The sequence below is a fragment of the Trichosurus vulpecula genome, chromosome 2 (assembly GCF_011100635.1).
Source record: "Trichosurus vulpecula isolate mTriVul1 chromosome 2, mTriVul1.pri, whole genome shotgun sequence".
Lineage (NCBI taxonomy): Eukaryota > Metazoa > Chordata > Mammalia > Diprotodontia > Phalangeridae > Trichosurus > Trichosurus vulpecula.
Genome location: NC_050574.1, coordinates 233,569,918 through 233,578,354, shown reverse-complemented (window position 1 = coordinate 233,578,354; position 8,437 = coordinate 233,569,918).

Here is an 8,437-nt window from a genome sequence, read left to right as displayed (position 1 = left end):
CCTCAGACTCCAAATCCAGGGCTCTTTTCACTGTACCATGCTACCTCATTTCCATTTAGTTTCAAAGCCTTTTGATTTTCTTTTCATTTACAAGCAGGAGCAGAATATGGAAGCTGTTTAGTTCCTCCAGTTGTAAATCAATCCATTAGGTACCAGCATGTTAATTTAACTTTTGGTACACTGTGTTTCTAGATGGCTGAAGACAAAAAATTCTTAGTACCCTCTGGTTCCTTCCACTCTATGAAGTAGAAAGATGCTACAAAGGAATGAAGACCACTTGGCATCTAAATCATTTGCAGGACAATTCTTGGATGACTAGCCTCTCTGAACTTAGGTAGGATGGTATCTAGACAAAAGAGGTATATCTATCATCAGTCTTGTCCTTGAAGATATTCCAGCTTGGTAGGTGTGGTCAATGCTTGTGCTTACCTGGCAAAACCCTCAAAACTCAGGGTCACCTCTATGTCACAAAAGAGCATTCATTATCACATTTTTAAAATTACCTATCAATTATATGGTACATACTATATAAAACATTTCCTTTCCCCAATAAGGGCAGAGCCTAGATTCATATGTTTATAGGTCTAATATTTGACCTAATAACAGTCAGAATAGGGAAGAGTAAATTTAAAACTTGTTAATTAGGTTTCTGTTTATACTTCTATTCCTATAGTTAATTATTTAAGTAGTCTTTGTCTTCACAGTGTCATTTATAACCTAACGTTTATTTGCATTTCACATGGCTAATATTTCATAATATTTCTCTATCACATTCAATCAATGCTTTCATGTGCCAACATCATGATTAATATTTAGCCATAAGAAAAATGTAAACAAAAACATAATCCATAAATTTTCCAATCAATCTGTTCTACTGTAGCAGGTAGACTTTAGTCCTCACAAGTATGCTTTTAAAAAATTCAACTAAACCATTTTCTTGAAATTTAAAAAAAAAATAAAAAAGAAACATCATTCATTCCCAGAAGGGCTGGTCTTAGAGTCTTAGGAAGACCTGGGTTCCACCTCTGACATAATGTCTATGTCATGAAATGTCTCAATACTTTAAGCAACTCCATAAGACTTAAGCTATTGAGAAAGTACTAGCTATTACAGAAGAGGCAGCTATCTCTGTGAGTGCCTTGTATCAGTGAAATCTCAGATTCAGTCCCCATCCCTGTCTTTCTCAAAGAACTTATCAGATGTCTTCTGCATGCACAGTAATGCATGCATGCACTATATTATTAGTTGTTGTGGAAGAGAGAACATGGACTAAATGATAGCTGTGGAAATAGAGTGGAAAGTCAGATCTAAGAAGCATTGTGGAAAAGAAAAAGGCAAAATGAGATGCACTTTTGGGCAGAGTAAGTAAGGGGATTTGTTTTGTTTGGCTTGCATATTTGTAACAGGTTTTATTTTTTTCTCTCTCTTTTTTTTTTTTTGGAGAGGCGGAGGGAATGAAAGAAAAGAAATGCTTGTTAATTTTTTAAAATGAGCCTTGTTAGCTAAAAATGGGGGCAAAGAAAAGTGAAAACTTTAAGATTTCTGGTCTGGGAGACAGAAATAATATTTGTACCATTAGCAGAAATGGAGAAGTTGGGAAATAATTTGAAAGATGGAGGTAAGAATGTGAAGATTTCAGTTTTCACTATCCTCAGTTTACTATATGAGTACACGTCTAGATAGGTAGACTATGGCTGGCTGTTGACATTGATATAGTGCTCTGTTGTTTCAAAAGTCCTGTTCTCCTTATAACCCCTGTGAAGCAGATGCCCCTCATGAGGCTTTGCAACATTAAGTGGCTTGCTTGTGATCACAAGTCTAGTAAGTGATAGAGGTAGCCAGGTGGCACAATGGATAGGGCTCTAGGCCTGGATTTAGGAAGACTTGAGGAGCACCCCCTTTCTGAGGTCTGTTGTATCAGTTTGTAAAGTACTAAGCATAATGTCTAGTACACAGTAGGCACTTAATAAATGCTTATTTCCATCCTTCAATCCAGCTTCAAACCCAGGTGATCTGACTGCCAGGCCAGTGCTCTTTCTACCACAAACCATGTCTACTGTTTACATAGTCCTAGAGATAGGGTTGATGAACACAAACAAGTAGATATTTTAGCATCTATTGCACATGTAATAGTGTTACGTTAGGCGATGTGGGAGATAAGACTGAGGGCAAAGAAGTGGATCCCACACTTTACAATTAAATTAGGAAAGTATGAATTGGGGGTGGGGTAGAAACAGACCATCACCACATGCTAGACTGTTAAGTGTCATAGGAATTCAGAGGAAGATCAAGATCTGTATGTCATTTGATTAACAGTATTGTCCTGGTCACACAACTACAGCTTCTCTGATACCTGCTTGGAAAAAAAAAAAAAGCCATTCTGGCATTTGTTAGAGAACTATACTGGAGGCTGCTAGATTACCTGGATGGCATCCCTGAAGTTAAGAGATTTTAAGACAGGTTTGAATGAAAATACATTTATTAAACACTTAGTATATACCAAGCACTGGTGAAACAAAGATAAAGCAAAAATAGCTCCTCTCCTGAGGAAGCTTACATAGTAACAAGGTAGGTGGAAAGTGCTGGTCAAGAAGAACAACTTTGGTGCAGAAAAGTAAGTGGCTGGTGAATGGGACTGAGAATATACTATTAGATACATAGATAAAACACTTATTTAGCACTTACTATGGGCCGGGCACCCTACTTAAGCACTGGGAATGTAAACACAAACAAAAAGAAATTTAATCTCTCCCCTTAAGTAGCTTAAATTATATTGGGGGAGGGGGAGACAGCTCATAAAAAAGCTACAAAATGGGGGAGGGGGGTGAGGAAAGTAAAAGGGCAAATTGGAAAAGTAGTCCAGAGATTTAGGGGCCTGGGCTGAGGTAATCATGGATAGCATAGTTACTTCCTCAAATGGAGGTTCTGGGGAAGAACTCACCAGTCAGAGGAGGAAGCCATATGGATGGAGGTCCTCCAAAGTGGAGATATAGAAATAATCCAAGGAATCAAGATCTGAGCCAAGTTTGAAGTCACACTCCATGCAGAATAATGACAGAAATGTGGCAACAAGGAAAGCTGGTAAAGACTGGGGTGAGGAAGCAATATCCAAAGAGTAGGGATTGAAGTGAAGAATTATGACTGAGGCTTTCCTAAAATATTGGAGTGGGAGAGGCAGAACAGACACCCCCAATGTGAAAGCAACAATGATGGATGGCAATGTATCTTGTTGGCTCTCTCCTCCCATCCAAACAGGACAAATATATATTTCCCTCAGGCCTTACCTTTCTCTACCCGGGTCCCCTTTCTTTTCTCACTTCTGAAGCTCAAAATTTAATCAGACATATCCAGTTGGGCAATTAGCTCACATTCAGCCTAAGGGAAATACAATGGTCCGAGGGTTCCTGTTGACACTATGTTATGGAGTTTAAATCAGACCAAAAAATATTAATACAATCACAATAGCTCAGCACCCCAAGTTGGAAAAATCTCCAACATTCAGAAAGGTTTGTATCTTTCCTCATTTAAGTTCTGTGTATTTCCAGCTAATTCTTGACTTTTTTAAATATGTAGGGTAAAATTGGAATGCTTAGGTAAAAGAACCAAGCAGAATTATGTTACAGTGTCTATTACTGGCTTTGGTTGCTGTTGCTGTTCAATTGTTCAGTCCGATTCTTAATGGCCTCATGGACCATAGCACACCAGGCCCTTCTATCAACCACCACCTCCCAAAAGTCTGTCCACGCTCGTGTTCATAGGTTCCATGACACTATCTACCCATCTCATCCTCTGCCATTCCCTTTTCTTTTTGTCTTCAACCTTTCCCAACATCAGGGTCTTTTCTAGTGAATCCTGTCTTCTCATTATGTAGCCAAAGTATGTAAGTTTCATCTTCAGTATTTGTCCTTCCAGTGAACAGTATGAATTAATTTTTTTAAGTATTGACTAATTTGATCTCCTTGCTGTCCAAGGAACTCTCAAAAGTCTTCTCTAGCACCCCAATTCGAAAATATTGATTCTGCAGTATTCAGCTTTCCTCACAGTCCAACTCTCATAGCCATACATTGCTAATGGAAAAACCATAGCTCTGACTATATGGACCTTTGTTGGGAAGGTGATGTCTTTGCTTTTTATCATGTTGTTCAGATTTGCCATAGCTTTCCTTCCAAGGAGCAAATTTAGGGGAGAATAAAGGAGAGACACAGACATACCAGATAAACTTTCTCTACCTTAGCTCTACTTTATACTCACTTGAGGCTCTAAAGGGCCCCACATTTGCCCTGAATTCTCCTTTGCTCTTATCATGTTCTCCTTTACATCATAGTTATTTGTGCATGTACAGACACACACACACACACACACACACACACAGAGCGTACCATAAGATCATTAGAGATGAACAGGCCTTCTCTTTTTACAACTAAGACCTAGAGTCTGGCTCTTGATAGCAAATTCTGTGTCATATCCACATTTAAAAAACAAAAAACAAAAAAAAAAACTTTTAGGTATATTAGCAGGTGTTTGCACCCAGGTGTGTATGCCCTATTATATCACAGATATGTAGGAATACTTAAGATTAAGCAAATATAAGGTTCTTCTCCTTATGTGCAAGTTAGTTCCACTGAAATACTTTTGAGTCATGAGGCAACTTATCAGCTGTCTTCTTCATCCAGATGGACATGATTCTTTATGAAGCATCCAGAATTGATCAAGGAAGAAATATGAATAACCAAAGAAATCCTGAGTCTTAAGAATGGACAGATGAGGAAATGGTGCAAGAAGAATCTATAATTTCATTGACTGACAAAGTCCTATGAATTGGAGCACTCAGCTGATGTGAGTCAGCTTCTGATTCAGGGAACATTATGTAGCAGGAGGAACAGGAAACTCTGAGAGATAAGGAGGCTAGGAAACGGATGGCCACATAGAATGGGAACATTTCATTCCTGGAGAAGTTACTGACTTTTCTCAAGACCCAACTCAAGGCCCCTCTCCTCCATGAAACTCTCTCTTATCTTGCTAGCTGAAAGAGAGCCCTTTCTTTTTCTCAGATTTCACATAGCACTCTGGTCTGAGTTCTACCTCAGCATATTCTCCTTTATATCAGAGTTATTTGTACATGTGGGTCTCAAGATGCTCCCCCCAGACAGTACCATAAGATCTTTAGAGATGACTAGGACCTTAGCAATCATCTTCTAGTGTAATACTCTCATTTCACAACTGAGAGCTACAGAGGTTGAGAGACTGGCCCTTGAGAGCAAAGTCTGTGTCACATCTAACACTCTGACCACTATACTATCTAAAACAGACATTTAAGCATTTATTGAACTGTCAAACATTTTCACAATTGCAAAAAAAAAAGTAGCTGTATGTTGTTATCAATAAGTTGTGTTTTATTTTCAGTCAAGAAGAAAAATTTAAAGAATCATGGTCCTAGAACTTGCCTAAACAAGGAAGTGAGGCATCTGTCCCCAGCTGTATTGCATTCAAAGAGCAGCTATCACCTGGTGGTACCCACCAGCAACTGCATGCACACCTGGGCCAAGGCAGGTTACCAGGCCAGAATTCACAGAGCCACTCCTTATATGGCTACCATACATTTCTCCCTTACCCCAGTTGAAAAAGATCCTTATTATCTGTGATAAGGTAGAGCTCGGTGGAAAAATTAATCTTTATACAGATGCTCTAGCCTTTACTATGGTAACTGAATGCTGATTTTTTTTATGGTAATGTAGATAACATCTGTTATTTACCACTTTTTAAGAAAAAAGAGATTTTCACTGGGAATGTAGCAAACACTTTTTTCTTATTACTACTACATAGAAATGTAAAAGTTCATAAATCTTAAACATCCTAGACTAAAATTTTTATATAAGGCATGTCTCTGTAGGGGTTTAAAATTAAATTGTTAAACAAGTTTTAGAAATCATGAAATAAGTGATAGTCCCCTCTGAATAGTAAACAGTGAGATATCATATGGAACCATGAAGCTAAACTTTCCAAAAACAGTTTATTTTTCCAGTGTATAAGGATTCTGAAGACCTCACGATATTTCCACTATTATGAAGGGGGAGAGTTAGTATGGTTCTTTAGAAATACATCATTCAATAAAGAATAACAACACACACACACACACACACACAGAGATTACATATGTATATCTAAGTACTGTATATATGTATACGGGCAGCTAGGTGGCACAGCGGATAGACTGCTGGGCCTAAAGTAAGAAAGACTCATCTTCTAAGTTCAAATCCAACTTCAGATGCCTATAGCTATGTGACCCTGGGCAAGTCCTGTTTGCCACAGCTTCTTCATGTGTGAAATGAGATGGGAGAGGAAATGGCAAACCACTCCAACATTTCTGCCAAGAAAACCGCAAAAGAGGTCACAAAAGAGTTGGACATGACTGAAAAACTGACTGAACAAGGCCAACATGTATGTATATAGTGATTTGAGGCTTATAAACCTCTTTATTCACAACAAACCTGTGAGGCAGGTAAAAAAAAAGGTGACTAAGGCTCAGACATGTTCACTCCTGGATACTTTCTCCTCTCTGGTTTTTCCTGGCACTCCTCTCTCATGGTTTTCTTCCTACTCATAAGACTGTTTTGTTTTGTTTTTTTAGACTTCTTTTCTGGATCTTCACTGAGGTCATGACTACTAACCATGGGCATCCCTTAAGGCTCTATCATGGGTTCTCTTCTACCTCTAGATTCAAGAGTTCCCAAGGATTCAACTACAATCTTTATGCAGCTCTATATATCCAGCTCTAACTTCTCTCCTGAGCTACAGTTACATGTCAGCAATTGCTCTTTGGATATCTCAAAATAGATATCCCATGCAATCTGAAACTCAACAAGTGAAAAATAGAACTCATTATCTATGTCACCAAACCCTCCCCTCTTCTGAACTTCCCTATCAAAGGTACCATTATTCTCCCAAGTCAAACAAACTTAAAATCTCAGTGTCATCTTCAACTTTCCACTAAAATCTGCCCCTTAATAACTACTTGTTATCAAATTGTCATTTTTATCTTTTACAACATTTCTCATATATGGCCCCTTTCTCTTACAAACTCACTACCATTGCCTAGGCTTTCATCACCTTGTGCCTTGACTATTTCAATAGCCTTCTAATTGCTTTCCCTGCCTCAAGTCTCTCCAATCCCTCCTCTTGGCTGCCGAAGAGATTCCCCTAGAGTATAGATCTGGCCATGTTACACTCATACTCAATAAACTCAACAAAATAAAAGTGATTTGGTGATATTACCTCCAGGATCAAATGTAAAATGCTCTGTTTGGTGTTCAAAGCCCTTTATAAATCTACCTACCCCTCACAGCTTTTCAAGTCTTCTTAGACTTCACTCACATTCAAGCATTCTAATATCCAGCTACACTGGACTACTTGCTGCTCTTTACACACCATACTCCATTCCCAAGTCCATACATATGTGCTGTCTGCCCCCCAGGTTAAGAATGCTTTCCCTTTTCACCACTGCCTCCTCACTTCCCTGGCTTCCTTTAAGACTCATCTCAAATCTTACCTTCTGTGAGAGGTCTTTCCAAAGTTCCCTCCTAAACCTCTCCCCACCCCACCCCAGTGCCTTCTCTCTGAGACTACCTTGCATTTATCTTGCACATATCTCATCTTTATAGTTATTTGCATGGTGTCTTTCCTATCAGAATGTGAGACTCTTGAGGTCAGGAAATGTTTGCCTTTCTTTATGTGCTTAGCACCATGCTGGGCACACAGTAAATCCTTTATAAATGCTTGTTGACTGACTGACTGGAGATCAGGAATGTTAAGTGACTTGCTGGTGTTTAGACAGATAATGTGTGTCAGAGCCAGAGATTCAAACTCAAATGTCCTGATTGCCAAGCCCAGCACTCCTTCTACTGTTACACAAAATTGATAGTGTAGCTCAACCTCCCCCTCCCCCCAAAATATAATAATTATATATTCTTAATTTTGTATCCAAGAAAGATGAGTTGAAATTACAGTGAAGTAGAACATACATTCCATTTCACTATTCATGCCCTGTCAATAGACTATTCTGGTCAGGGTTCCCCAACTCTCTGAGCTCATCCAATCCTTCCATCAGATCCCCTGAACACTTACCATTGTTAGGATAATGGCATAGAAAAGGGGATGTGTGTGTGTGTCTGTGTGAGCGAGAAATTTGATGGGAAAATAGAGTCCTCTCTAAGAAGATTTAGCAGACATAGTACTGAGATAGAACAGCTACATCTTTCTCATCTTCTTTGTTTCTATGGTTATTCTAGAATATTAATTCTGAAAATGAAATCATATTATTGGAATCTCACTGGCAGTGAAGCATTTTGGTAAGATCAGTTTCCTAAATAAGTCCCACCTAAAAGTGTAATAGAAATTAAACAGTTAAAATTTAAACTTTTAAAAAGACGCCCACCATATA